The sequence below is a fragment of the Bos indicus genome, chromosome 17 (genome assembly GCF_029378745.1).
Source record: "Bos indicus isolate NIAB-ARS_2022 breed Sahiwal x Tharparkar chromosome 17, NIAB-ARS_B.indTharparkar_mat_pri_1.0, whole genome shotgun sequence".
In the NCBI taxonomy this organism is placed as follows: domain Eukaryota; kingdom Metazoa; phylum Chordata; class Mammalia; order Artiodactyla; family Bovidae; genus Bos; species Bos indicus.
The window spans coordinates 36,293,791-36,306,865 of NC_091776.1; the positions used below are offsets into that span (position 1 = coordinate 36,293,791).

At 38.3% G+C, this 13,075-nt stretch overlaps 1 non-coding gene across 1 annotated transcript; it reads left to right on the plus strand.

Annotated features, from left to right (window-relative positions):
* The first annotated feature begins 12,109 nt into the window (after positions 1-12,109).
* Positions 12,110-12,181, plus strand: TRNAC-ACA (transfer RNA cysteine (anticodon ACA)). Its single transcript has one exon. It is a non-coding gene; the product is annotated as a tRNA-Cys (tRNA).
* The last annotated feature ends 894 nt before the right edge of the window (positions 12,182-13,075 follow it).

Genomic DNA, 13,075 nt, shown 5'->3' on the forward strand with positions numbered 1-13,075 from the left:
TTTACCACTGAGCCACCAAGGAAGCCCCAGTTCTACTTATATGTATCAATTGCTATTAGGGCTGTTCCCTCTCCCTTCATATTTTAAATTTGCTCTTTACTTTCTGTAGATACAAATACATTTGATAGATATAGTAAATCCAGTATCTAACCTCTGAGTATCAAATTCTGCAGTTGTTTCTTTTTAACCACTTTATTGAGTTATGAATGATATACAAAAACCTTTTATTTTTTTATTTATTTTTTTTTGGGGGGGAATGCTCTTTCCTCTTTTTTTTTATTATTATTACTTTTTTTTACTTTACAATATTGTATTGGTTTTGCCATACATCAACATGAATCCGCCACGGGTGTACACGTGTTCCCAATCCTGAACCCCTCTCCCACTTCCCTCCCCGTACCATCCCTCTGGGTCATCCCAGTGCTCCAGCCCTAAGCTTCCTGTATCCTGCATCAAACCTGGACTGGCGATTCGTTTCTTATATGATATTATACATGTTTAAATGCCATTCTCCCAAATCATCCCCACCCCCACAGAGTCCAAAAGACTGTTCTATACATCTGTGTCTCTTTTGCTGTGTCACATACAGGGTTATCATTACCATCTTTCTAAATTCCATATATATGCGTTAATATACTGTATTGGTGTTTTTCTTTCTGGCTTACTTCACTCTGTATAATCGAAAAATGGGCCAAAGAACTAAATAGACATTTCTACAAAAACCTTTTAATAATTCATACAAGATGATGAATTTGGAGGTCATTATTTGAACATGAAGGTCTTTCCACGTGGCTCAATAGGTAAAGAATCACTTGCAATGCAAGAGACGCAGGTTCAATTCTTGGGTTGGGACGATCCCCTGGAGGAGGGAATGAAAATCCACTCTAGTATTCTTGCCTGGAGAATCCTGTGGACAAGAGGAGCTTCACGGACTACAGTCCGTAGGGTTGCAAAGAGTCTGACATTGCTGAAGTGACTGAGCATGCATGCACACACATGCCCATGAAACCATCACCACAATGGGTGGCATAAACATACCCATCACTTCCAAAAGTTTTCTCCCACCATTTGTACTTGTTTATTTATGATAAAAACTTTTAAGACAAGATCTTCTATTATCTTAGTGAAGTGCATAGTTCAGTATTATTAACTGCATCTCCACACTGTATAGTACATCTCTAGAACTTATTCATCTTATATAAGTGAAGCTTTGTAGTCTCAGACTTTTAATTTTAAATTATAAATTGAATGAAAGTGATAGAAAGCATAAAGGCAGATATTTTATTGAGCTATCTGAGTAGGTGATAAAGGGAGTACATTTAAAAATATATATATATATCTGTACTTTGAAAAAGCGAACACTATGGTCAACTTAAGTGAAGTGTATGTAAGCAAGCCCAAGTCTATAAATAATTATGAGGAAATCCTGTATACAAGAAAACAGACAAATTATGGGAAGGAAAATTTCTTTTAATAAACAACTTGGCTGTAAAGGGAATGGTTTGCTGGTACATAAAATGAATATAGTATCCACAGAGAAGCTATCATATCAATCTTAATAAATTAGTGTTTGTCTAATCCGTCAGTGGGCAAAACATAATTACACCACCATCATCATTTTAACTATTGTTACCTTCCTATCATTTACCAGGTAATGTGCCATGCAATGTACACATGTGAAGTGAAGTGAAGTGAAGTTGCTCAGTCGTGTCCGACTCTTTGTGACCCCGTGGACTGTAGCCTACCAGGCTCCTCCGTCCATGGGATTCTCCAGGCAAGAGTACTGGAGTGGGTTGCCATTTCCTTCTCCAGGGGATCTTCCTGATCCAGGGGTCGAACGCAGGTCTCCTGCATTGCAGGCAGATGCTTTAACCTCTGAGCCACCAGGGAAGCCCCCTGTACACATAGTTGCACAATATTATTTTTCCATTTTATGGAAGAGGGAATTGAAACCTAGATTATACACTTTGCTGAAATCCCCTCTGTTCATGGAATTTTGGGGACTCTATTCTGTGACTTTGGACAAACACCCAAGATTATGTCCTTAACATGTACTACATATATCTGTAAACCAATAGTCTAGAACTTGAATTCCAGGTATTTCTAAAATAACAGTTGAACATACATATAAATGGGCTTCCTTTGTTGCTCAGTGGTAAAGAATCTGCCTGCAATGCAGGAGACCTGGGTTCAATCCCTGGGCTGGGAAGATCCCCTGGAGAAGGGAAAGGCTACCCACTCCAGTATTCTGGCCTGGAGAATTCCATGGACCATATAGTCCATGGGGGTCACAAAAAGTCGGACATGATTGAGAGAATTTCATACTTCACAGTTCATACATACATATAAATAGACATTTTATACTATACAGGTTCGTTATAATTTGAAAGACCTGCATTGGGAAATCAATACCCAGTCTTTTATTTCCATGTAATCTATGAAAAATTAAAACTGTTTTTCAGCCCTGTATTGGAGCTATATATGTATATAAGTATATTGTAATGAAAATATGTATCTTTTAATTGTGAGAAACTGATACTTTTCAATCTAATTTTTGCTTTCAGATTAAAGAAACATTTCTTACTGTATTTGTTTAGAATATTTGAAGATGGTTCTTTTTCCAATTTCTTAACAATAAATGTTACTTGCAGTTTTCTCCTCTATCTTCTATGCTTATTATGCTTTCTGATTAATATTTTCTGTGGAAATCTTTAATAGAAAAATGAAATTACCTAAATCTAAATGTTTTCAAAAATAGTACCTTTTAATAAAAAATCATTTAACTCTAAGTAATATTCTCTCATAGATATTTAATAGTAAGTGGAAGAAATGAAACATATTCTAAAAGCTACTGAGTATGTGGTGAACATTTTACCTTTGGTTCTCCAGATGCACTCTACCCAACTCTCCCTGTGGTTTTTTTTTTTTTTTTTTCTTGAGCCTAAGATATTAGTGGGTTACATTAGTGGGCTTTCCTGTTGAGTTCAGTAAATGGGTGATATCATAAGGACATTTGGAAATGGGAAGCTACAAAGCAAATTCAAGGCATTTATTTCTCTACTTCCAGTTTGAGGTATTTCCTTTGACTACAAGTACTACCAGCACAACAAGTAGTGGAACAAACATGAAAGGGTAGGAATAGGCAATGGCACCCCACTCCATTACTCTTGCCTGGAAAATCCCATGGATGGAGGAGCCTGGGAGGCTGCAGTCCATGGGGTCACGAAGAGTTGAACACGACTCAGCGACTTCACTTTCACTTTTCACTTTCATGCATTGGAGAAGGAAATGGCAACCCACTCCAGTGTTCTTGCCTGGAGAATCCCAGGGACTGGAGAGCCTGGTGGGCTGCCGTCTATGGGGTCGCACAGAGTCGGACATGACTGGAGTGACTTAGCAGCAGCAGCAGCCAAGACTTAGGAGGAAACATAGTACCTAATAGTGAAGTTGTTCCAGTGGAATTAGAAACAAGATCATTTAATTGCAGAGTAGGAGTGATGGTGAAACTGATGGAAATGCATGTGGAGTACAAATGGAAATTATATTGTTCTAATGGAAAAGAAAATGAATGTAAAATAACTGGTCTACTAGATGCTCAGGTACTCTATTTTTTTTCTTAGTAATAAGGTTTCTTAGAGATTATATGTATGAAATGTATATATTTGTTGCTATTATTTTTCAGTCACTAAGTCATGTTTCACTCTTTGCAACCTGCACAATCATAGGCCCCTCTCTGTCTTCCACTATCTCCCGGAGTTTGTTCAAATTCATGTCCACTGAGTCATGAACCATCTAACCATCTCATCCACTGTCACCCTCTTCTCTTTTTGCCTTCAATCTTTCCCACATCAGGATCTTCTCCAATGAGCTGGCTCTTCACATCAAGTGGGCAAGTACTGGAGCTTCAGCTTCAGCAATATTCCTTCCAATGAATAATCAGGGTTGATTTCCCTTGGGATTGACTGGTTTTATCTCCTTACAGTCCAAGAGTCTTCTCCAGCACCACAGTCCAGAAGCATCAGTTTTTCAGTGCTCAGTCTTCTTTTTGATCGAATTCTCACATGCATACATGACTACTGGAAAAACCATAACTTTGACTATATGGACTTTTGTTGGCAAAGTTTTATATATATATAAAACTCCAGTATTCTTGCCTGGGAAAGCCTATGAACAGAGGAGGCTGTGGGCTACACTCTATTGTGTCACAATGAGTTAGACATGACTGAGTGATTAAACCACCACCAACAACATATGTATATGTGTATATATATATATATATATATATATATATATGTCTATGTAATATTATGCTATATTTTATATAATTATTCTTCCAAGATAACCAATGTCTTAAAAATAAGTGAGAATTGTTTCAAAGATCCTTTAATTTACCTTATGACTTCACCAGGAACTTAACAAACTATGAAATTTTTAACAACTAGAAGACTACATTTCAAGCTCCAAAATGAACTTCAGAATTGTAACCCTCATTGGGCAAAGGCTCTGGGTGGCACATAATCTGCTGTCAGTGGTACTGTGGGTCTGCAGCCTAGGGTGGCTGGTCTTCCATCAGGGGAGGTGGGCATGGCCACTGGACAGAATCCCAGGCTACCCAAATGTTTTCTCCTTGAGCAGGAATGCAAATCTCATGTGCACAAGCCCTCTTTGACACTGTGTCCAGCCCTTCATCCTTTGTCTGGATGAAGTTTAAAAATAATGCTTCCAATGTCAAAAATACATAAATGTTAAATGGTATTATAAGTGTGTATTTGAGAAAATATAAAGTAAAAAGAGATCTTCCCTAGTAGCTCAGGTAGTAAAGAATCTACCTGCAATGTGAAAGGAATGTCTACCCACTTTATTATTCTTGCCTAGAGAATTAGATGGGCAGAGGAGCCTGGGAAGCTGCAGCCTATGGGATCACAAAGGCTAACACTTTCACTTTTTTTCAAAGTAAAAAGGAGAAAAGAATAATAAACTTTAGGCTTTATTTGGACAAGATCCTTGATGTTAATCATGTGTATCTTGGATTAGGACAAAAGGCAGATTAAATGAAGCCTAAATATTTATAGTCATTGTAGGAATATTTTAATTCTGAGATCATGCCAATCATTACGCTGCCATTTCCTCTGCATATTTGTTTAAACACTATGTTTCTGGCAAGGAAGTAGAAGAGCTTGTGTGAAAGCAGAGGGGAAATGCTCCAGAAAATAAAGCTGCAGATGAAGCAGGAGGATGATGAGATAAGAGTCAGGAAAGTCATGATCAGTGAAGTCACAGGAGAGATAGAGAAAACTATAGTTTCACAGAAATAAAAAAGGAAAATATAAATTTTACATTATAAATAAAAAATAAGGCATAAGAAATGAAAATAAGAAGATTAGAGAATAAAAGAATTCATACATTAGCTTGAGAAAAATTCAATTGAAATAATGAGTTTTTGAGGAGGCAATGAAGTGAGTGTAAGGTAAGGAAAATGATGGTAAACCTGGAAAACATGACTTTTTATTGCCCAATAAGTCAAATCAGGAATTTCTTACCATCAAGGTTGGCTGGATTCTATGCCACGGAAAAGGAGCATAATTAGATGAGACAGTGCATTTATTTGCTAGGCAAACATCAATAATCATAGACATTACTATAATCTAGGCAATAAATGTGGATCTTAGTAGATATCATCATCAGTCAGCTATGTCCTTTCCTTCTCTGCCTTTGCCATCCTTAGTCTGCATATACAGACATAGTGGTATCTTGTGTCTGCTGCTGCTGCTAAGTCGCTTCAGTCATGTCCAACTCTGTGCAACCCTATAGACGGCAGCCCAACAGGCTCCTCTGTCCCTGGGATTCTCCAGGCAAGAACATTGGAGTGGGTTGCCATTTCCTTCTCCAATGTATGAAAGTGAAAAGTGAAAGTGAAGTCACTCAGTCCTGTCCGACTCTTCATGACCCCCTGGACTGCAGCCTACCAGGCTCCCTCATCCATGGGATTTTCAAGACAAGAATACTGGAGTGGGTTGCCATTGTTTTCTCCATCTTGTGTCTACTAGACTCTATTTAGGAACTAGTTTTCACCAGGGCAGAGAATACACCAATGACATCAGCCTTCTCCATTCATGAAGTTAATAATTACTTGTGATCCTCAAAGCTATATGCTGGTGTCCATGACTAGTAAGTATATATTCACTATCTAGAAATAGACTCTTGAAAATATCTGATACAGTAGAAGAAATTATAAATTCTGGAGTCACATCAATCATAAGCTACCTTACCACTGTCTTTACCCATGGGAAAAAAGCAAAACAAATCAAATTAAAAAAAGTGTTGCACTGATCCCATCTAAAAACCTGGACTTCTGCTGAGCAACACAATTGTAACTATTGGTGGAAAAAATCATAGTTGCTAGATGAAGGCAGAATTTTATGTGGAGCCTAGTTTTAACCGTTTCTGGATACTATACTTGAAAATAATAGTTTTCTCATCTAAGATAAGGATAAATTTAAGAATGAACTTTTACACTGTGTTAAAATCACATGACAAAAAGTTCAGCATCTTAAGCATTTTTGAGTATGCAGTTTAGTAGTATCAACTATATTCTGTTAGTTGTGCAACAGATTTCTAAAACATTTGCATTGGAGGAAAGAAGTGAAACTCTAAATCCACTAAAAAACCCTTAATTTCCTCTCATGCCAGACTCAGGCAACCACCACTCAACATTGTGCTGCCATGAGTTTGACTACTTTAGATACCTTATATAAGTGGAATCACACAGCATGAGAAATGCTGGGCTGAAAGAAGCACAAGCTGGAATCAAGATTGCCGGGAGAAATATCAATAACCTCAGATATGCAGATGACACCACCCTTATGGCAGAAAGCGAAGAAGAACTAAAGAGTTTCTTGATGAAAGTAAAAGAGGAGAGTGAAAAAGTTGGCTTAAAACTCAACATTCAGAAAACTAAGATCATGGCATCTGGTCCCATCACTTCATGGCAAATAGATGGGGAAACAGTGGCAACAGTGGCATTCTTTATTTTTTGGGGCTGCAAAATCACTGCAGATGGTGACTACAGCCGTTAAATTAAAAGACGTTTGTTCCTTAGAAGAAAAGCTATGACCAACCTAGACAACATATTAAAAAGCAGAGACATTACTTTGCCAAAAATGGTCAGTCTAGTCAAGGCTATGGTTTTTCCAGTAGTCATGCATGTATGTGAGAGTTGGACTATAAAGAAAGCCAGCACCAAAGAATTGATGCTTTTGAACTGTGGTATTGGAGAAGACTCTTGAGGATTCCTTGGACTGCAAGGAGATCCAACCAGTCCATCCTAAAGGAGATCAGTCCTGAGTGTTCATTGGAAGGACTGATGCTGAAGCTGAAACTCCAATACTTTGGTCACCTAATGTGAAGAACTGAGTCATTTGAAAATACCCTGATTCTGGGAAAGATTGAAGGCGGGAGGAGAAGGGGACGACAGAGGATGAGATGGTTGGATGGCGTCACCAACTCAATGGACATGAGTTGGAGTAAACTCCAGTAGTTGGTGATGGATGGGGAGGCCTGGCCTGCTGCATCTATGGGGTTTCAAAGAGTCAGACATAACAGTGACTGAACTGAACTGAACTGAATTGATACAGTCTTTATCTTCGTATGACTATCTTGTTTCACATAGCATAATGTCTTCAAGTTTCATCCATATTGTAGCATGTACCAGGATTCCTGCTTTTCAAAGGCTGGAAATAATCCCACTGTTTGTGCAGACCACAGTCTTATATTCACTGATTGACTTTTGTGTTACTTCCACCTCTTGGTTATTATGAATAATGCTGCCATGAACCTGGATATCAAATATCTCTTAAAGATCTTGCTTTCAATTCTTATGGGTATGTATCTGAAAGTGGAATTGCTGGGTAACGTCATGATTACATATTTTATTTGTCAAGGCACCTCAATTCTGTTTTCCATAGCAGCTGCTCCATTTTACATTCCTATCAACAATGCACTAGGTTTCCAAAAAGTGTTCTAATTTCTGCATATCTTCAACATTGTTTTTTTGTTTTCTTTGGGCTTGTTCTATTTTGTTTGCTTTGTTTGATAGTGACTCTTATGGCTATGAGTGATTTCTCATTGTAGTTTTTATTTGAATTTCTCTAATGGTTAGTGATCAGAATCTTTTAACATACTTATTGGTCATTTGTATATTTTTTTCTTAGAAATATCTATTTAAGTCCTTTGTCCATTTTTGAATCAAATTTGTTCTTTTTTTTGTTTTGTTTTTAGTTGTAGGATGTATACATTCTGAATATTAACTCTTTATCAGAATATGCTTTTCAAATATTCTCTCCCTTTGCATGTTTCTTTTTCATTCAGCCAGTTGTATTCTTTGCTGAGCAAAAGTTTAAAAGTTGATGTATTTTCATTTATCTATTTTGCATTTTTTGCCTGTGCTTTTACTGTCATACAGAAAGAAATCTTTGCTAAGTCCAATATCATGAAATCCTTCCTTTGCATGTCTTTCTAGAAGTATTTACAATCTTACATTTTGGTGTTTAATCCTTTTGGAGTTAATTTTTGTGTATGGTGTAAGGTGGTTCCAACTTACTCTTTTACATGTGGATATTCAGTTTGTTTTCCCCCACACCATTTGTTGAAGAGACTGTCCTTTTCCTATGTTAGGTCTTGGAACCTGTGTTGAAGGTTATTTGACTGCATAAGTGAGGGTTTATATCTGGGCTATTTCTTCTTTTCCATTGGTCTATATGTCTGTCATGCCAAAAGGACACTCTTGTTTTTTGTGGCTTTCTAAGCTTACTCCTTGGAAGGAAAGTTATGACCAACCTAGACAGCATATTCAAAAGCAGAGACATTCCTTTGCCAACAAAGGTCTGTCTAGTCAAGGCTATGGTTTTTCCAGTGGTCATGTATGAATGTGAGAGTTGGACTGTGAAGAAAGCTGAGTGCCAAAGAATTGATGCTTTTGAACTGTGGTGTTGGAGAAGACTCTTGAGAGTCCCTTGGACTGCAAGGAGATCCAACCAGTCCATTCTGAAGGAGATCAGTCCTGGGTTTTCTTTGGAAGGAATGATGCTAAAGCTGAAACTCCAGTACTTTGGCCACCTCATGTGAAGAGCTGACTCATTGGAAAAGACTCTGATGCTGGGAGGGATTGGGGGCAGGAGGAGAAGGGGACGACAGAGGATGAGATGGCTGGATGGCCATCACTGACTCGATGGACGTGAGTCTGGGTGAACTCCAGGAGTTGGTGATGGACGGGGAGGCCTGGCGTGCTGTGATTCATGGGGTCGCAAAGAGTCGGACATGACTGAGCGACTGAACTGAAACTGAAACTGAAAATACGTTTGAAATCAGGTTGTGTGAGGTCTCCATCTGTTCTTTTTTTCAAGTTGGTTTTGGCTACTCAGGGTCCCTTGGATTTCATGTACCTATTAGCTTTTCTTTTTTTATTTCTGGAAAAAATTCCAAGGGATTTTGATACGGATTGCATTGAATCCATAGATCATTGAGGTAATATGGGTATTTTAACAATATTAAGTCTTCTAATTCATAAATATAGATTTTTCCCCTATATTTACATCTATCTTAATTCCTTTCATCAATGTTTTGTAGTTTTTAGTGAACAAATTTTTTGCCTCCCTGATTGCTTATTCCAAAGTATTTTATTGTTTCTGATGTTAATATATGGAATAAATGAGATTGTTTTTATAATGTGTTTTCAGATTGTTCATTGTTATTTTACAGATACACAACTCATTTTGCATATTGATATTGTATTCTGCAATTTTGTTTAATGTGCCTGTTTGTTCTAATAGACTTTTCATGTTTTGAAATTTAAATATTTCCATATATAAGATCATATTATCTGTGAACAGAGATCATTTTGCTTTCTGATTTCCAATTTGGGAGATTTTATTTCTTTTTTATTGACTAATTTATCTGGTGAGGGCCTTCAGTAATATGTTAAATATAAGTGGCAAGAAAGGGAATCCTTGCTTTGTTCTTAGATGAAAAACTGTATCTTATTGAGTATGATGTTGCTGCTGCTGCTGCTAAGTCGCTTCAGTCATGTCCGACTCTGTGCGATCCCATAGACGGAAGCCCACCAGGCACCCCCATCCCTGGGATTCTCCAGGCAAGAACACTGGAGTGGGTTTCCATTTCCTTCTCCAATGCATGAAAGTGAAAAGGGAAAGTGAAGTTGTTCAGTCACATCGGACTCTTAGCGACCCCATGGACTGCAGCCTACCAGGCTTCACCATCCGTGGGATTTTCCAGGCAAGAGAACTAGAGTGGGGTGCCATTGCCTTCTCCGGAGTATGATGTTACCTGTGACTTTTATACATAACCTTTATTGTTAGTCGCTCAGTCATGTCCAACTCTTTGTGATCCCATGGACTGTAGCCCACCAGTCTCTTCTGCCCATGGAATTCTCCAGGCAAGAATATGAAAGTGGGTTGCCATTTCCTTCTCCAGGAGGTATTCCCAACCCAGGGATTGAACCCAAGTCTCCTGCACTGTGGGCAGATTCTTTACCATCTGCACCACCAGGGAAGCCCTTTATTATATTGATGCAATTTCCATCTATTCCTAATTTTTTTGAGTTTTTATCATGAAAATGATAAATCTTGTCAAATGGTTTTTATACATAAATTGAGATAATCTTATAGTTTTTGTCCTTTATTCTATTAATGTGGCATATATTTTCTCTCTACTACTACCACATTCCCAGTGCTTATTATAGCAACTGACCCAAAGTGCTCAAAAATATTTCTATAATGATTAAAATAATAAACATGTCAAATGATAAAATCCCTCAGTTACATTTAATATCAAGCTATTTCTCTAAGATCTCTAATTTGCTTTTTTATTGTTGTTGTTCAGTCACCAAGTCGTTTTTGACTCTCTGTAACCCCATGGACTAGAGCACACCACAATCCCCTGTTCCATACCATCTCCTGGAATTTGCCCAAGTTCGTGTACATTAATGAATCTGTTACGGCATCCAATCATCTCACTGTCTGTTGCCCTCTCCTCCTGCCTTCAGTCTTTCCCAGCATCAGGGTCTTTTCCATTGAGTCAGCTGTTCACATCAGGTGGCCAAAGGATTGGAGCTTCAACTTCAGCATCAGTCCTTCCAATAAATATTTAGGGTTGATTTCCTTTAAGATTGATCGGCTTGATCTCCTTGCTTTCTAAGGGACTCTCAAGAGTCTTCTCAAGCCCCACAATTTGAAAGCATCAGTTGTTCAGTGCTCTGTCTTCTCACATCTGAACATGACTACTGGAAAGACCGTAGCCTTGACACACTGTCTAGGTTTGTCATAGCTATCCTGCCAAGAAGCAATCATCTGCTAATTTCATGGCTGCACAGTCACCATCTCCAGTGATTTTGGAGCCCAAGAAGAGAAAATCTGTCACTGTTTCTACCTTTTCCCACTTTTTTTTTTTTTTGCCATGAAGTAATGGGACCAAATGCCATGATCTTATTATTATTTTAATATTGAGTTTTAAGCTGACTTTTTCACTCTACTCCTTCACCCTCACCCTCATCAAGAAGCTCTTTAGTTCCTCATTGATTTCTGACTTTAGGGTGGTATCATCAGCATATCTGAGGTTGTTGATATTACTCCCAGCAATCTTGATTCCAGCTTGTAACTCATCCAGCCAGGCATTTCACCTGATGTGCTCTGCATATAAGTTAAATAAACAGGGTGACAATATACAGCTTTGTTGCACTACTTTCTCAATCATGAACCTGTCAGTTGTTCCACATAGGGTTTAACTGTTGCTTCTTGACCCACATACAGGTTTCTCAGAAGACAGGTAAGATGGTCTGGTATTCTCATCACTTTAAGAGTTTTCTATAGTTCATTATGATCCACACAGGCAAAGGCTTTAGCATAGTCAATAAAACAGGTAGATATTTTTCCAGAATTCCCTTGCTTTCTCTATGATCCAATGAATGTTGGCAATTTGATCTCTGGTTCCTCTGTCTTTTATAAACCCAGCTTGAACATCTGGAATTTCTTGGCTTAAGTAATGCTATGGCCTAGCTTGGAGGATTTTGAGCATAACCTTACTATATGGGAGGGCTTCCCTGGTGGCTCAGATGGTAAAGCGTCTGCCCACAGTGCAGGAGACCCGGGTTCGATTCCTGGTTTGGGAAGATCCCCTGGAGAAGGAAATGGCAACCCACTCCAGTACTCTTGCCTGGAAAATTCCATGGACTGAGGAGCCTGGTAGGCTACAATCCATGGGGTCGCTAAGAGTCTGACACAACTGAGCAACTTCACTTTCACTTTCACTTTACTATATGGGAGATGAGTACAATTGTCCAGTGGATTGAATATTCTTTGGTACTACACTTCTTGGGAACTGGGATGAGGATTGACCTTTTAGAGTCCTGTGGCAACTGCTGGGTCTTCCAAATTTGCTGACATATTGAGTGCAGCGCTTTAATAGCATCATCCTTTAGAATTTTAAATAGCTCTGCTGGAATTACATCACTTCCACTAGCATTGTTGACAGCAGTGCTTCCTAAGGCCCACTTGAGTTCACACTCCAGGTTGTCTGGCTCTGAGTGAGAGACTACACCATTGTGGTTATCCGGATCATTAAGATCTTTTTTTTTTGTACAGTCCTTCTGTGTATTCCTTCCATCTCTTCTTGATCTCTTCTGCTTCTATTAGGTCTTTATTGTTTCTGTCCTTTATTATGCCCATCTTTGGATGACATGCTCCTTTGATATTTCCAATTTTCTTGAAGAGATTTCTAGTCTTACCCTTTATTGTTACCCTCTATTTCTTTGTATTGTTCATTTAAGAAGGCCTTCTTGTCTCTCCTTTCTATTCTCTGGAACTCTGCATTTAATTGGGTATAACTTTCTCTTTCTCTGTTACTTTTCACTTCTCTTCTTTCCTCAGCTAATTGTAAATTCTCATCAGACTACCACTTTTCCTTCTTGTATTTCTTTTTCTTTAGTATAGCCGTGTTCTCTTTCTCTTGTACAGTATTACAAACCTCTCTCCATAGTTCTTCAGGCACTCTGTTTACTAGATCT